Source organism: Ictalurus furcatus, chromosome 12 (assembly GCF_023375685.1).
Source record: "Ictalurus furcatus strain D&B chromosome 12, Billie_1.0, whole genome shotgun sequence".
Lineage (NCBI taxonomy): Eukaryota > Metazoa > Chordata > Actinopteri > Siluriformes > Ictaluridae > Ictalurus > Ictalurus furcatus.
Window position 1 is genome coordinate 11,516,532 of NC_071266.1, and position 16,028 is coordinate 11,532,559.

Below are 16,028 nucleotides of genomic sequence, written 5' to 3' on the forward strand. Positions count from 1 at the left end.
CTAATTTTACAGGAGATTTACGTTATGACAATATACAGAAAAACACACTAACAAGATGCTTATGGGTTTGATTATATTTACAGATATCCCCTGTATCACAGAACACAAGAACTAGAAAATTCCAGCCAAAAGCAGCACAGTGTGGTATTCTTTTTCTCCTGCGGGGCTAGTAGCTAATTCTTTTGAGTGCTCAAGTGCAACCATTTTACATCATCGACTCAGAGTGCACTGTGCATGTCACATAATGGCGACCACCATAGGTTAAAATATGTATTAAATATTAAGGATTTTTAAAGTTATGAACATATTTCATGTGTTTCTAACAGTGTACTTTCAGTAGGAGAGGGCAATTATTGCATGTTAAGACCAACAAGTCGGGGTTCCTTTTAAATAGTAACAGAAAATGATGTTCTGACAGTTTTTGGTGCATTAACACTGCTGTAGTAATATTATACAGTAGATGTTTATTTGAGCTGTGATGTGTTGAGGGTGGTGTGCAGTGCTGTAGTCAGAGGTGTGTTAATGTGTGTTTTAGTTCTCTTATTTGAACACGGAGGCACACCCATCTCATATTAGTGCCCTCTCTCTCTCTCTCTCTCTCTCTCTCTCTCTCTCTCTCTCTCTGTTTACTCTCTGTGACTAGGCCTGATAAAACTTTAAACACAAGCGCCATCATCATCACCACCGTTGCACAGCCCTGAGACCCAGATCTCTTATTTATCAGTACTACAATGGAGCTCTGACTAAAGTAGAATCATGTGATTTGCAACATCCACCAGTGTTACTGATGATATTTTGCATTTGTGCTGTTATTAAACGTGAGTGATGTCATAAAAACATACAATCTCGTTTTTAGCACGCTCACAATTAATATCTCAGGCAGCACAGGGTGTTAAAAATTACAAACTGCATTTGTACATTAAACGTTTCTCGCATTCATTTAATCTCAAAACACTTGGGGTGTGCTGTTACAGGAAAATAATCAGTGACAGGTTGTGTCTTGTGTTGAAGCAGAATAACTGTTACCACCTCAAATTTAATTCTTTATTTTTCTATGACAGCACATGCTGAAGTGTTTAATTGCTCTTATATGAGAACAATTTGCCAACAATTGCAGTTTTTTTTAAAGCAAATTTTATTTAAGAATGATGTGTCATACTTTTTATCCATTTAGAGTTACATTTAATGCATTGGAACGTCCATGAATCAAGTTGTTACCTGTTCTCACTTGCGGTATAGTAGCTATATAAATCTGGTCATTCCTGCACCAGCCTCTCTTTATTTCTGTCTCCAGCCAAATAAAAATCCACAAGGTTTAAATTTCAAAATCTTAAAGTCATTCTGTGGGTTTCCACTATGGCATGCTCCATGGCAAATCCATGGATTTGTTTTGGTGTGTCAGGGAATACCGTTGCTTCTGCATGAGACATTTCTGAGTCTGTTTATGGGTGTGTTGTAGATTTAGAAGGAATATACATAAGTAACTATGATCAATAAACCCCTGAGTGAGACATGTCACTGTGATGTCAGCCGAGCATCCTGGTTGCAGAAACGATCGGGGAGACTGTAGTGATTTTTAAGAGCGAGCCAGAGTTTGTTTTCTAAAATGTGCTGTTGGGTGTCAGAATCGGTAAAATGTTCATAAGCACATTGGATTTTAGGGATAATTGCTCCGTCTTTGCAGCACCCTTTTCATCTCGGCTAAGTAGCTATCACATCAGTGAACGAACTCTGAATTGAACAGGCGTAGCTTGCTAGTTAGTGAACATGTCTAATTTATACTGCCTTAACAAATCAGCATAACTCACCTAAAATCTACATCAAAAAATTAGCTAGCTAACACGAGATACAGTACATCACAAAAGTGAGACGAACACTGCCTTGCTAAAGAAGCTGAGGGTGAAGGAGATGGACTGGCCAAGCATTTCTCCAGACCTAAACCTTATTGAGCATCTGTGGGGCATCCTCAAATGGAAGGTGGAGGAGCACAAGGTCTCTAACATCCAACAGCTCTGTGATGTCATCATGGAGGAGTGGAAGAGGACTCCAGTGGCAACCTGTGAACCTCTGGTGAACTCCATACCCAAGAGGGTTAAGGCAGTGCTGGAAAATAATGGTGGCCACACAAAATATTGGGCCAAATTTGGACATTTTCACTTAGGGGTGAACTCACTTTTGTTGCCAGCAGTTTAGACATTAATGGCTGTGTGTTGAGTTATTTTGAAGGGACAGCAAATTTACACTGTTACACAAGCTGTACACTCACTACTTTACATTGTAGCAAAGTGTCATTTCTTCAGTGTTGTCACACGAAAAGATATAATCAAATATTTACAAAAATGTGAGGGGTGTACTTTTATGAGATACTGTAGTTTAACTAGCTAACTTTGTTCAGGTAACATGAGTTTAACTTGGCTTTCGGTGCCAAAAACGTGTCCATAAGTTCATCAAGAGACTTGTATGCCTTTAATTTGTCTCTAGTATAAACGTTTGGAGTTTCTATGAGATCTGCATACATCTCCGGTCAAGCAATAAGGATCTTCTGGAGTAACATCATTTGAAAGTGTTAGTTTAGCTGAATAGCAAGCCTTGTCTTCTAGTTCTAATCCAAAACAATACTTGCATAACATCTTAGCTAATCAATTACATTCCAAAGTAAAACCAGTTGAGTTGAATTGATTATTATCAAAAGCTTGTGTGTATAAAACACATGCAAAGTTTAACACTAACAATATCCAGTTTACTAACAGGTCTAGAGAGAATTGTATGTTTTAAGTGAACAAACTAACACGCTGTGTTTTTATGACCAAGACGTGTGCAAATTAATGACTGAAAGGCATTTGTATTGTATTGTATTATAAATTTGTATAAGCTCACTGCCATGTATTTCCCCCTTGTGTTGAGCACTGCATGCTGCACCTCTCAGAGCCAAATCAGAGGCTGATTTATTGTTTACTTACCTGGTTTGCTCTAGTTCCTGTGACTCACGTTTTTGCTTTCGCCTGCCCTTGTTTATGATCTTTGCACTTCACCTGACCCGGTTTTCTGAACGTGTTTTTGGATTATGTCTTTGTCCTGTGTGAAACATTTAAATACACCACTGAGTACTTGAACCTGAGTCCTCAACAGTTTCTTGACACTCATTTCCACCACGTGTCTCAAAATACTGAGATTTCTTGAAATTAATATATATATTTTTTGCTTTTTGAAATATAGCTTCATATTAATATTAGTTTCATGTTTGCCAACACTTCTGATACAAAAATTAAAAAATTTACATTTAAAAAGCCTCTGAAAGATTTTGTTTATTTAAACCTACTAAATCTTTTATTTAAAGCATATATAACAGTTTATCATTGACACATGAAATAATGTCATGCACTTTAGCATTTACAGCATATACAAAGACAGTACGATGCTTAATTTGAAAATTAGCCAACATGAGGTACCCCAATACAAAAAAAATGCCTTCTGAATTGGAGAAAGTGTTAAAATACGATATATAGCAGAAATGAATAGAGGTAAAATGCCTGAGCTGACAGTTTGAAAGAAAAACAAATGCATTAACTCCATCTCTCAGCTGTAACCCCGCGCAACAATTATGGTAAAGAAATAAATAAAAAATTGCTCTTATTATTAAATTGAAGAGAAACAGATGGATGAGTGTTTCCTCTGGTACCTGATTAGACTATAAATTTGAATGAGATCAGATAAATGCATGCAAATGTATTTGTGGTTTTTCTTTCTGTTGTTTTGCACGCATGACTGCATAATTGTCTTATTATTGTAAACCGAAAAGCAGAAGGGATTTTATAACACCTCATTAAATAGATTAAATTCAAAGCAGGAGAGATTAGTGAGATAGAAAATGTGTACTTATCCATCCTAGGGCAGTCAATACTGCCAGAAAGATTACGTTTAAGCCTTAAACACTGAAACACAAAGCAAATGTTCTTAAAGATAAAAAAATGGATTGCAGGTCTGTTTGAGGTTTTAAGGACATTGGTTGTGTGCTGTAACTGTTTACTTAACCTCCTAAATTCAGTGGAACACCTGAGTTTTATGATGTAATATTAGCTGAATCTTTTTTCTTTTCATTTTTGAAGTGTAAAGGAGTGAAAGAGTTTGAGAGATGCTTTATATGAGAAGATTTAATCATTAATCACACCAATCACATTTATTGGATATTAGTAGTTTAATAAGATAATGTTCTATTCACTACTATATACAGTTTTAATCATGAAACCATTTTTGTAAATTTTTTTTTACACAATTTATTAAGTCATGTACATATAAAATTCTATTTAATAAGTTCACTTGTAAGAGGGAATGACATTTCAAATGTGACCTGACAGCAGCTCAGAACCATTCGTTCAAAACCCGACTACAGTTTAGCAAACTTCTGTCTGAAAACAATATTCCTAATGACTGCATCTGTTACCATGGCGACTATCACATCCACTATTGATCCAGGAGGACACCGCTTCACCCCCAGTGAAGAACTTTACATTTATCTCATTCACCTGAACACTAACACACCTGCTTCCTGTTTCACTCATTATCGAAAGTGTGTTTAAACAGGGCTTTTACCTTTTTTTTTTTTTGCTTTTTGGTTTCACACCAAACACAATTAAATGAATCAAAGTGCAAAAACAAAATAAAACTTGTAACACTTTTTTATGTATTTTTTTTTATTAATTAGTCAGAAATATGGCAACAGGAAAAAGGTCCTCCATGAGGTTTGAGTCGCTATAGGTTTAGTGCGCTCGATTATTAAGAAGGTCTGTTAGAACAAATTCTATATGCCGTATTATTGGATATTTTTTAGTTAGTCACTAGATTGCTACTGTGGGCTGTCTAGCTTGACTACTGGGTAAAGGTATGAATGTCACAAACGCTTATTATTAGAACAAAATCTGTGTTCTGTTATTGGGGATGTTTAATAAAACATTAATATTTTATTCAGAATATAAACTAGAAATAATGGCTGGGATTTAATTCATGGTCATTTCATGGCCTTTAAAAGTCAAATGGTGCAACTTAAATAGCATGATCAGCAACGTCTGCTTATTGAAAATGGTTTTAGTGGTCCAGATTTGTAAGCTGTACATGAGCCACTGGTTATATTATCATTATATATCTTTTATAAAATGGCTGACATTTACAGTATTAATACTAACGATGATCATTACATGAATGAATGAACACACGGCTGTTTCTCTCGTTTCTCAAAACGGCTGAAGTTTAAATAAGACCTCTGGCCAGATGTGAATTGTAGTATTGGTGGCTCAGAGCCAGATCTTCTGAGTTCCCATGGCAACAAGAAGCCGCTCTGCCAATTCTGATGGGGGGGGGACAAAGGATGATCATGTGATTTTGCCTGGTCTTGTTTCCCACCATGGCAACCAGATATAACACACGGAGTGTTTCTGTAGATGTGTTCAGACTGCAGGCTTTGAAGCCAGGTCTCGGAGAGATTTTTGAATATTGTGTACTTTTAGAATTTAGAACGAGTAACATTGTGAGAGCTCTTTAAATTATGATGATTCAAAACTTAAAGTTAATTAGTTATACACACAGAGATCCATGCAAAACACAGGCAATTTTTACATTTAGCAGCTATTAGTGATGCAATTGGTCAGGAGTAAAACACCTCATGTCAGGCTGTTATAGGAAAATAATCAACGATGATGTAGTGTGATGAAGCTAAGTTAGTGTTACCACCTTGGAGTTGATTATTTTTTCCTGTAACAGCATATTGTTTTTGAAAGCTTTTTTACTTTCTTTATTTTCTTTAATAAAAAAAATAAACGCCTACACAAAATGCGATGCGTCTCACAGGTCACAGCTTATGCAAATTATAGAATAATGTAGCCTTTCTCTGACAGCCACTCATCTAACATTTATTCTGTTTTTTTTTTAACATCTCACACTCGAATTCTAATGACAGAATATAGAGGATGACCTCTGACCTTTTACTTCAGCCAAATGGTGACCCAGTCACCAATATCCAATTTCCATAAAGCTAAACACAAATTCCCAATAAAATCCTAGCAGTGTTTAACAGTGAAATGTTTCTGTTTATGAGAAGTGATTCATTCTTTAATTAGTCCATCGATCCATCCATCCATCCATCCATCCATCCATCAACTAATTCATCCATCTATTAGTTGGCTGATTATTTTTTCGATTAATTGGATGGGGGAAAACTTTCAGTACCTTTTTTCCATTTATTTAAAATAAAATTCACAAACTGAGTGTAACAAATATAAACTTTATACACCTAAAGGCTAAAACTTTACACACCCGTTTGTCCAATTAAATAAGACTGAAAAGAACCCAGTACACACAGACACACCAGAATATATATTATTCATGATAGGACTGTAGTTTAATTCAGTGCTTTTTGTGCATCCATAAAAATAATGCATATATAAATTATATATATATATATATATATATATATATATATATATATATATATATGTGTGTGTGTGTGTGTGTGTGTGTGTGTGTGTGTATATAGAAAGATATATATATATATCTCTACACATATATATATAAACTCACTTTCATTGCACCTTGTGGTTTCTGTTACTCATTGCCTTTAGGAATATTATTTTACTTGAGTTTACTTTTGATCATAGTGTTTTAATTAGACATTACAGCTCTTTCTCGCACTCCCACTGTGTATCAGCGCATCTACACTGCGCATGAGGAGCAACGCGGCCTCGTTACTAACAGATCCCTTCCGTTATAATAAACAACAGAAGTTATACTGATACAGCATATAATGACAATAAACTTAAATTAAACTAAACCTTTTAAGCAACTCGCAACAGCATCACTGTCATGCTTCCGTGCTACACAAACTCCGCTTTATAAAGTTAGATCTTCTCTGCGGTGTTTAATATAAAATGCTCCCTTCCTTAGAGGACTTGGAGGTCACACACTTTCTTCCTCAGTCACTTGATGATTATGCCTCCGTCTGATGGTGACTGAGGTCATGTTGGGAATAAAAGGTAACGCTGACAAACAGTAAACTGAAGAAAGTCACTGTCGGTGACCCTGAGTATTCTGGCTAGCGGCGTCGCATTACGTGCGTATGATGTCATGCGCCACTGACTAGGAAGCGGCTTATACTTCCGGTTATGTTCACGATTCTTTTACAAGTGGTAAGATTTTTTTTGTTGTTTATTTATTTATTTTTAATTCCCCCCAAGAATATTTATTTTCACACTTTCTAATTGTCTCTTTTAGTTGTCAGTGATGATCAGTAATATATTATAGAGAGACTGTAATGAGTTAGCAAACATGGAACACTTTACAGATAAGAAACTTATCCCTTTGGGACATTTTGTTTTTGTTCTTGGTTTAGTGTTTTTACAGAATTGTGAAAATCTTTAAGTTAATAAAAAATCTGTTTTTATCACAGAAGATTTGTTTGAATTTTTTAAACAAGAGTTATTCCATGTAGGTACACTGGTAATTAACAGAAAACAGTTACATTTCTATTGCTATAGGTATAATATTGAACAATAATTGTCTTTTTCAAATTTACTGTAGGTAATCCATGAATTAACAGAATTACCTTTCCTTTTTTAATTTTTTTTATTTTTTAAATTACAGGACAAAGTCCGGGTAATGAGGTGCCAGTATATCTTCTGTTATTTTATGGATTTATTTAACATTTGTAGTTTTTGTACTGTAGGTATACCATTAAATAACAGAATGTCCTGTTTTTTTTTGTTTTTTTGTTTTTAAAACCTGTAAGTTCGCTCAATTAACAGAGAATTTCTGTGTGTTTTTTTTTTAATTACGTGACAAAATCCATCTAATGAGCTGCCAGTATTTTTTCTGTTATTTATTTATTTATTTCTTAGTGTACAGACATCAAATAATCCATCTATTCATCAACTACTCATCCATCCATCAACTAATTCATACAATCATCAAATAGTCCATCCTTTAATCAGTCCATTAACTAATCAATCTCTCCACTTAACGTTTCATCCATCCATCCATCCTTGTATTGATGCATCAGTTAATTCTGACATTCATCAACTGATTGTCCATCCATCTATCCATTCATCCATCTATGAAATTTCTTGATATTCCATGGATGATGTACGGAGGTATGAGTCCATTAGGTGAGGAATGATAACTAGTTTGTGAGACAGTTGTGGGTTTCTAAGGTGAGTATGTATTAAATGTGAGGTCTCCCGTTCTGCTCAGATTTTTGGTTTTGCTTTAATGAATGTACTGAATATAATAATAATAATAATAATAATAATAATAAAAACAGCTAATGAGATTGAGTTTTATCAGTACCCTTATTTTTTTGTACTGTACATTTACGTGTGTGTGACCAGCACCCTCTACTGTCCACCTATTTCACAGAAATAGTTACAGTACAATAAAGTATTCAAAGATTTTTTTTTAAACATAAGGTCAAAAGGTTAATCTATTAAGACATTTTTTCACAGCCTTCTTTGCTCATATTTACCAAAGGTGCCAATATAAATGGAGGGCACTGTACTGTACAAAGTCTACAGGTCTACAGAATTTGTTCATGTAAGTAATTTATTTTATTCTTGTATTTGTGGTGTTGTGTTTTTTAATTTTATGTTTGTTCTATTTTATTATACTTTCTGTTTTCTATCAGTGAAATTCATCTATACATCCATTTATCTTTAATTCCATTTTTGTTTAAGCATATTAATTTATTAATCTAATTGTTTAATTATAGTAATTCATTTCATAGTATGTTTTACTACTTTTAACTGTTTATTATTATTATTATTTTTAAATACTAATTTACATTGGGCACACGGTGGCTTAGTGGTTAGCATGTTCGCCTTACGGGTCCGGGGTTCGATTCGTGCTGGGGCCATGTTTGAGTTTCTTTGCAACAATTTTATATACCCGAATCCAAAATGAGCAACAAAAGCGCTGCTATTGAAACCAGCTGCAGGTTTATCCATTTGTTTTCTGAAGCACAGGCATTCGCTGGATTGCTACAGCCTGTAAAAAGACAGAAGAGTATACTTTACAGGAAGTGTTACAAAGACAACAAAGTTATTGGAGTTATTTTAACTTTAATGGAGGACATCTGAGGATACTGTATCACCAGACATTAAAAAAAAAAAAAAAAGGACGACGGAGAGCTCATAATATGAGTTAAAATTGAAATAAAATACTCCTCTTCACTGTAATAACATGAATAACTTCACATTCAAATCTTTTTCATTGGAATAACTAGATACCAGAGTGAAAAAGAGCGATTAATTTTACCGTGTCCAATCAGCGAAACGCATGTGATGTTAGGACTGCCCTTTCCATTCTAAGTTCATGTTGGTGTGTTTCTGTAATTGCTGTTGCATATTTGGTTCCTGTGAAACCCACCTGTGACCTTTTGGGAGATCTCTCTGCTGTTGTGGCCTGTGTTGGTCTGCACTTTGCAGACGTATGTGCCATTATGGCTCTGCTGTACACGTTCAATCGTTAGTGCTAAATGTTGATTAGGTTCATATTTGCAGTGGATGCCATTAGACTGTTTCTTCTCGATATTGCTGTAATTACAGAGAACTTTTGTAGAATTTGCTGTCAGAATTAGGATCCAGGAAAATTCCAACACAGTCATGTTTTTGTCTTCTAAAGAGCACACCAGAGTAACGTTCTCACCGCACTTTGTTTCCCCTGGACCTTCAATGGTTATGCTTACCTCGTTTGCAACTGTGAAGAAACATTTGGCATGTGAGGGCAGAAAAACAAACACACATTTAGCTCCCTTGTGAGAATTTTAGAGCATTCATTTACAATCCAGCAATCAAAACTGGGACTTTTTCTAAAATTCAGCTTCCATGCTAACTAGCTGCTACCATGTTGCCACCTAGAGGTCATCCAACAAGGGTGTGTTCGAACCTGTATTAGAACACATCCCATGTTTTGGCTTATTTTCATTTTGTGTCTCATTTTATAGATTTTAATTCTTAACTCAAGTGAGTTAGAAGCTGGAGTTGGCATGTAAAGACAGGATGTGGAAACATCTGGATTAACATAAACATTTTTAGTTATTTAGCTTGGTGCCTTTGTATTTAACAAACCTTAAATAAACAGACACACCTAAAGAAAGTGCAAGCTGCTACTTGCCTGCGTTGGCTATGAGCAGGATGGTGACAGGGAGAAACACAGCAGTTTGCATGATGTCACGTTTTCAGTCTCTGCACTCGGAAACCTTTGTGGAAACAGGATAGGGTATGGTATTGAATAAAACACTTCCGAAACGTTATTATTTGTAATGGACTGAATTATTCAGTTCAACTACAGATTTATTCGTTATAACCACATCGAACCTTTCATGGCTTAAAAATGATTCTGGAATCCATCTATAATGTTTTAAAAAAGTTTATAGCATTTCTGACTTCATGATTCAAATCAACTGACCAGACAATGATATAATCTTTAATTACATAGAATTTAAATCCAAAATTCCCACGATAAAACACCTTAAAGAAATAATCTTCATTAATCATCTTTAATGACTCAATGGTCTGCACTTACGTAATGCTTTTTTAATCTTAGCCGTTCTGCAAAGCACTTTACACTGTGTCTCATTCACCCATTCACACACACACTCACACACCAATGGTAGCAGAGCTGCCATGCAAGGCGTAAGCTTGCCATCGGGAGCAACTTGTGGTTCAATATTTTGCCCAAGGACACTTCGGCATGTGGAGTCACGTGGGAATTGAACGGCCAACCCTGGACAACCTGCTCTACCACCTGAGCCAGAGCCACCCTCTCTCAGTTGCTTCCATGAACATTATTAGAAATATGTGAGCATCTTCGCTGAGAATTTTTCTTCAAACAAAATGAAATGCCTTCCAAACAGAACAAATTTTGTTGACAGCACCTTTAAAGTTCTGTGTAGAACCTACCAACAAAGTGTGTACACTTCAAGGGATAAAATCTAGCATCCTAACGAGTTATACACAGAACTGTAAACATAGAACTACCTTTTTTCTTAGGTATCTTTTAAGGTTCTATATAGAACCCTACAACAGAGCATGTGCAGTATACAGTTAAAGAAAATCTGGTATTCTAAATTGTATAGACTCTACAATTTAGGGTTTCTCTTATAGAAATGATTCCAAGTAATCTCATTAGGAAGCAAAGAAACCTTAACCACCTGGAGAACTCTGAAATAGCTACTACCTAAAATTCAGTCCATCTCAAATAAATTACGCTGTAATAGCAGGTTGTTTGTCCATGATGTTGTAAGTAGGGACATCACTCAATCCATAGTGTATAACTGTATATTCGAGCAATTACAGAACTGATTAGTTGTATAATTCTTTCTATGGTGATGTAGAGGAAGCCTGTACTCACCTGTAAAGCCTCAGTGTTCACTCTGTTAGAAAGCTCAGTCTCACTCAAGTCCCATTTTTACCATGCGTTGGCCGTGATTCATCTCTGTCTGACGCATTCGTACCTGTTCTATTAAAGGCGTGTGCCTGATGAAGGAAAAGATGCAGAAATTTAAAATGTGAAAGTAAAAATATTCAGCGCTCCAACTGGACTAAGGTGTGGTTGTGTCACACACACACCTATGTTTATGATTCAAAATTATGAGCTGTCCAGACTCTAGGAATGGGGCAATCATGTTTTCTTTACCTCAGGACTGTTCTACAGAATGTTCCACAGCAGCAGCACACAGTCGTGGTAGTAGTAGTAGTTGTAGTGCAGGTTCAAACATGTTATGATGGTAATAATCTCTGCAGCTACTCTTTGGCAGTCACAGTATGGTGACGTTTACAACCTTACCTTGGTTGGATCTCAGCAGGCTGCGGCAGGTCTAAGAATTTGCACAGAAATGTTTAAATGATTTTTTGAAAAAATTCTACCTGCAGTAATCTGCAAAAGTTTGCATCGCCCATAGCTACAAAAAACAGCCAACATTCCAAGGCAACAGTTCTGAAATAATCAACAGGAAAAAAGTGAATACTGCCCCTCCAAAAGTACTGGAACAGCAAGGCTGATTCTCTTGTTTTTTCGCTATACATTGAAGACAAACCCCCACAAAGCTGGTGGGTGGGGGGGTGGGTGGTACATTTATTTACTGATTTAATGACTAATAATCTGGTCCAAATTTAACCAAGAGTCATGTCTTATGGTGATTAGAGGCAGTGAGAAAGCAAAGAGTCACTTTTTAAGTGAATTAGTGCTCAGTTTTTTTTTGTTTTTTTTTTGGATAAGAGCCTCCCCACATCTTTATGATTGAATAAAGGAACACGGGAAAGACTGCTTGTAGCTCCTGTACTGTAAGCAATAACTTATAAAAGATACAAGGTGTGGTTCTTTAATTTATAAAAATAATTGTAAGCAGAAAATTGTTGTGGTATAAAAAATGGTAAAAAAAAAAATAAAACATTGCAACTCCACTTTATGACACCACCCTGTTGTTGTGTCTTATATACATTACTTCATGGTGGTATTTTGTTGGTGTGTGGATATTAAAAGGAGATCTGCTTGATAATTATGCTTGATAAATAAATTATAAATAAATGTTTTGCACATTTACAATAAAACAGTGATTATGTTACAAAACCATTCCTATTACCTTATTTGTCAATTATTCATTTAGCAGATTATTCAAAGTGACTTAAGAATTAAGTCAGAATCTTATCTGAGAACAGAGCTTAGCAGTACACAGTTACAGGCCATGTTAATAATCTCTTCAGAGGCTCTTTGGCAGTCACAATATTGTGAAGTTTACAACCTCACCTCAGTTGGAGCTCAGCAGTCTGCGACAGGTATAAGGATTTACACATAAACTGTTTCAATCTTCTCTTGAAAAGATTTTACCTTTTGCGACTGAGTCAAAATTAGTTTTTCAAAATGTCGTCATATTTTGCTGTGAAATTTCAGAATCAGAAAAGTTTTCATAAACATATTGTTTTTGTAAAAATTTTTATTTATTTATTTATTTATTTTTTTTTTTTACCTCTATTCAGACAATTTTCTGAGATGGTTGTGGTTACAGGAAACCCTCAAGAGAAACCTCCATTGATTTTGTAATGTCTTTAATGGTTATAAAGGGAATTGTATTGGTTTTAATGAAAGCTGTATGGTCCCTGTGGGTCTCTACTGGTAATTTGTTGCTTTCTGTTGGTGGCACGTTTTCTATTGGATACCATTAAGGACCAATAATGGTAATGGTTTTGATGATTAGATGATGGTTTGTAATGGTATTTGTAGTGAAAAGCATTAGTTAATTACAGTTACATTCATATTTTTTTTATATTGTTACATTTATATTTTTACATAGTGCTTTTCTAGACCCTGAAAGCACTTTACATAGTATATTGGGGGGAAGCCTCCTCAACCACCACTAGTGTGTAGCATCCACCTGGATGATGCCACAGCAGCCATAGTGCACCAGAACACCCACCACACACCAGTTATTAGTGGAGAGTAGAGAGTGATGTAGCCAATTCAGAGATGGAGATTATTAGGGGGCCATGATAGAGAAGGGCCAGTGGGGGATTTTTAATGATCACAGAGAGTCAGGGCCTTTTAACGTCTCATCTGAAAGATGGTGCTTGTTTTTTGTATAATGTCCCCATCACTATACTGGGGCAGTATGCCCCACACAGACCACAGGGTGAGCGCCCCCTACTGGCCACACTAATACCACTTCCAGCAGCAACCTTAGTTTTCTCTAGGAGGTCTCCCATCCAGGTACTGGCCTAGTACAACCATGCTAGTACAAAGTAGTACAACAGTAAGAATGATTTAAATATTATTTTTATGACCACTGAAAAGAGTCACTGAAGTTTCGGGGTCACTGAAAGGAATCATGTTGGCCGACATTTAACTGAATGCTGCATTTGAAATTAATCAGACAGGTGTGCTTTATTTTATGAATCGGCAAAACCTTACCTCAGGACCACAATCGATGCACAGAAATGTCGCCCTAGATAGAGAACCTTCTCCTCTGGCTGCCTTGAATATTAAAATACAATATATAGCAGAAATGATTAGATGTAAAATGCCTTAGCTGACATGAGTCACAGTATGAAAGCAAAACAAATGCACTAACTCCATCTCTCAGCTGACATTTACTGTAAATAAATAAACTTAAAAAACTCTCTTCTTATTAAATTGAAGAGAAACGGATGGATGACTGTTTCCTCTGGTAACTGATTAGAATATGAATTGGAATGAGATCAGATAGAGAGAGGTAGAGGTTATGTATATACATTCCCAGGAAAGCATGCAAATGTTTTTATTTTTGTTTTGCACGCATGACTGCATAATTGTCTTATTAATATAAACCGAAGAGCAGAAGGGATTTTATAGCACCTCATTAAATAGATTATATTCACAGCAAGGAGAGATTAATGAGATAAATAATGTGTATTTATCAATCCTAGGGCAGTCAATTCTGCCAGAAAGATTACGTTTAAGCCTTAAACACTTAAACACAAAGCCAATGTTCTTAAAGATAAACTAGAGTTCACACTTTTCTCTTAGATAAAAAAATGGATTGCAGGTCTGTTTGAGGTTTTAAGGACATTGTTTATTTGCTGTAAGTGTTTACATAACCTCCTAAATTCAGTGTTAACTCCTCAGTCTTATGATATAATATTAGCTTAATCTTTTTTCTCTTAATTTTGGAAGTGTAAAGGAGTGAAAGAGTTTAAAATATAGTTTATGTGAGAAAATTGAATCATTACACCAATCAAAGATCGAATCATCACACCAATCACATTTGTTGGATATTAGGATTTTGGTAAGAGAATGTTCTATTTGCTATTTACAGTTAAATCATGGGCCCATTTTGATTTTGTACTCTCTGTATTTAAAGTCTTCTACATATAAAATTCTATTTAATAAGATGATCTGTAAGAGGGAATGAAATGTCGAATGCACCCTGAAGGCAGCTCAAAACCATTCGTTCAAAACCCGAATACAATTCAACAAACTTCTGTCCGAAAACAATATTCCTAATGACAGCATCTGTTACCATGGCGACTATCACATCCGACTCCACCACTTATTCGGGAGCCACCTTTTAGCACAAATCGCAAAGTATGACCCCTGGTTACATTTCTAACTAATTCTGAGGGGAAAAAAGACAAAAAACAAAGGATGATCATGTGATTCCACCCCCCGGTCTTGTTTCCCACCATGGCAACCAGATAGAACATGCAAAGTGTTTCTGTAGGAGATGTGTTCAGACTGCAGGCTTTGAAGCAAGGATTGGACCACCTTTGTGGGTTTTTATTCAGTGTGTTCAAAGCAGAGAAATGAGAGAGGGAGGCTCATCTATTTTTACAATCATCAACTGATCTGTCCATCCACCCATCCATCCATCTGTTTATCTGTCTATGCATTGACCTGACCATCCTTTCATTCCTCCATCCACTGACCCAACCATTAATCCTTTCATCCATCCATCCATCCATGCATCCATCAACTCTTTCCATTCTTACATTCAAATTCTTACAGTAATTAACTCATCTTTCTAGCGATCCGTCTGTCCATCCATCCATTTATTATTTTATTTCATCCATTCCCCCATCCATCCATTGACTCAACCATTAATCCTATCATCCAAGTCCCAATTTTATTAGAAATTCTAAATTAAATTATGAAGTAAAATTTTGTCATGGGTCTAATGAGTTTGAGTTCTGTCAGTACTTTGTAGTTCACCCTGAATTTTTGTGCTGTACATTCACAGGCATCTTGGGAAATGTGTGTGTGTGTGTGTGTGTGTGTGTGTGTGTTAACCTCTGACCACTGTCTCTGTGTGTACTCTCATAATTACACAGCTCAAAGATCACAAGATGTAGGTTTATCTCACTGAAGTAAAAGTTTATTGTGGTCATATACAAGCTATCAATATTTACATGGAAAACTTCAGTGAAGGATAAGGATCCAAAACACCAGCTGTCTTTATTTATTTATTTATTTTTTGGGCAAAAAGATGATTGAATTATTAGAACGACCATCCCTAGAAT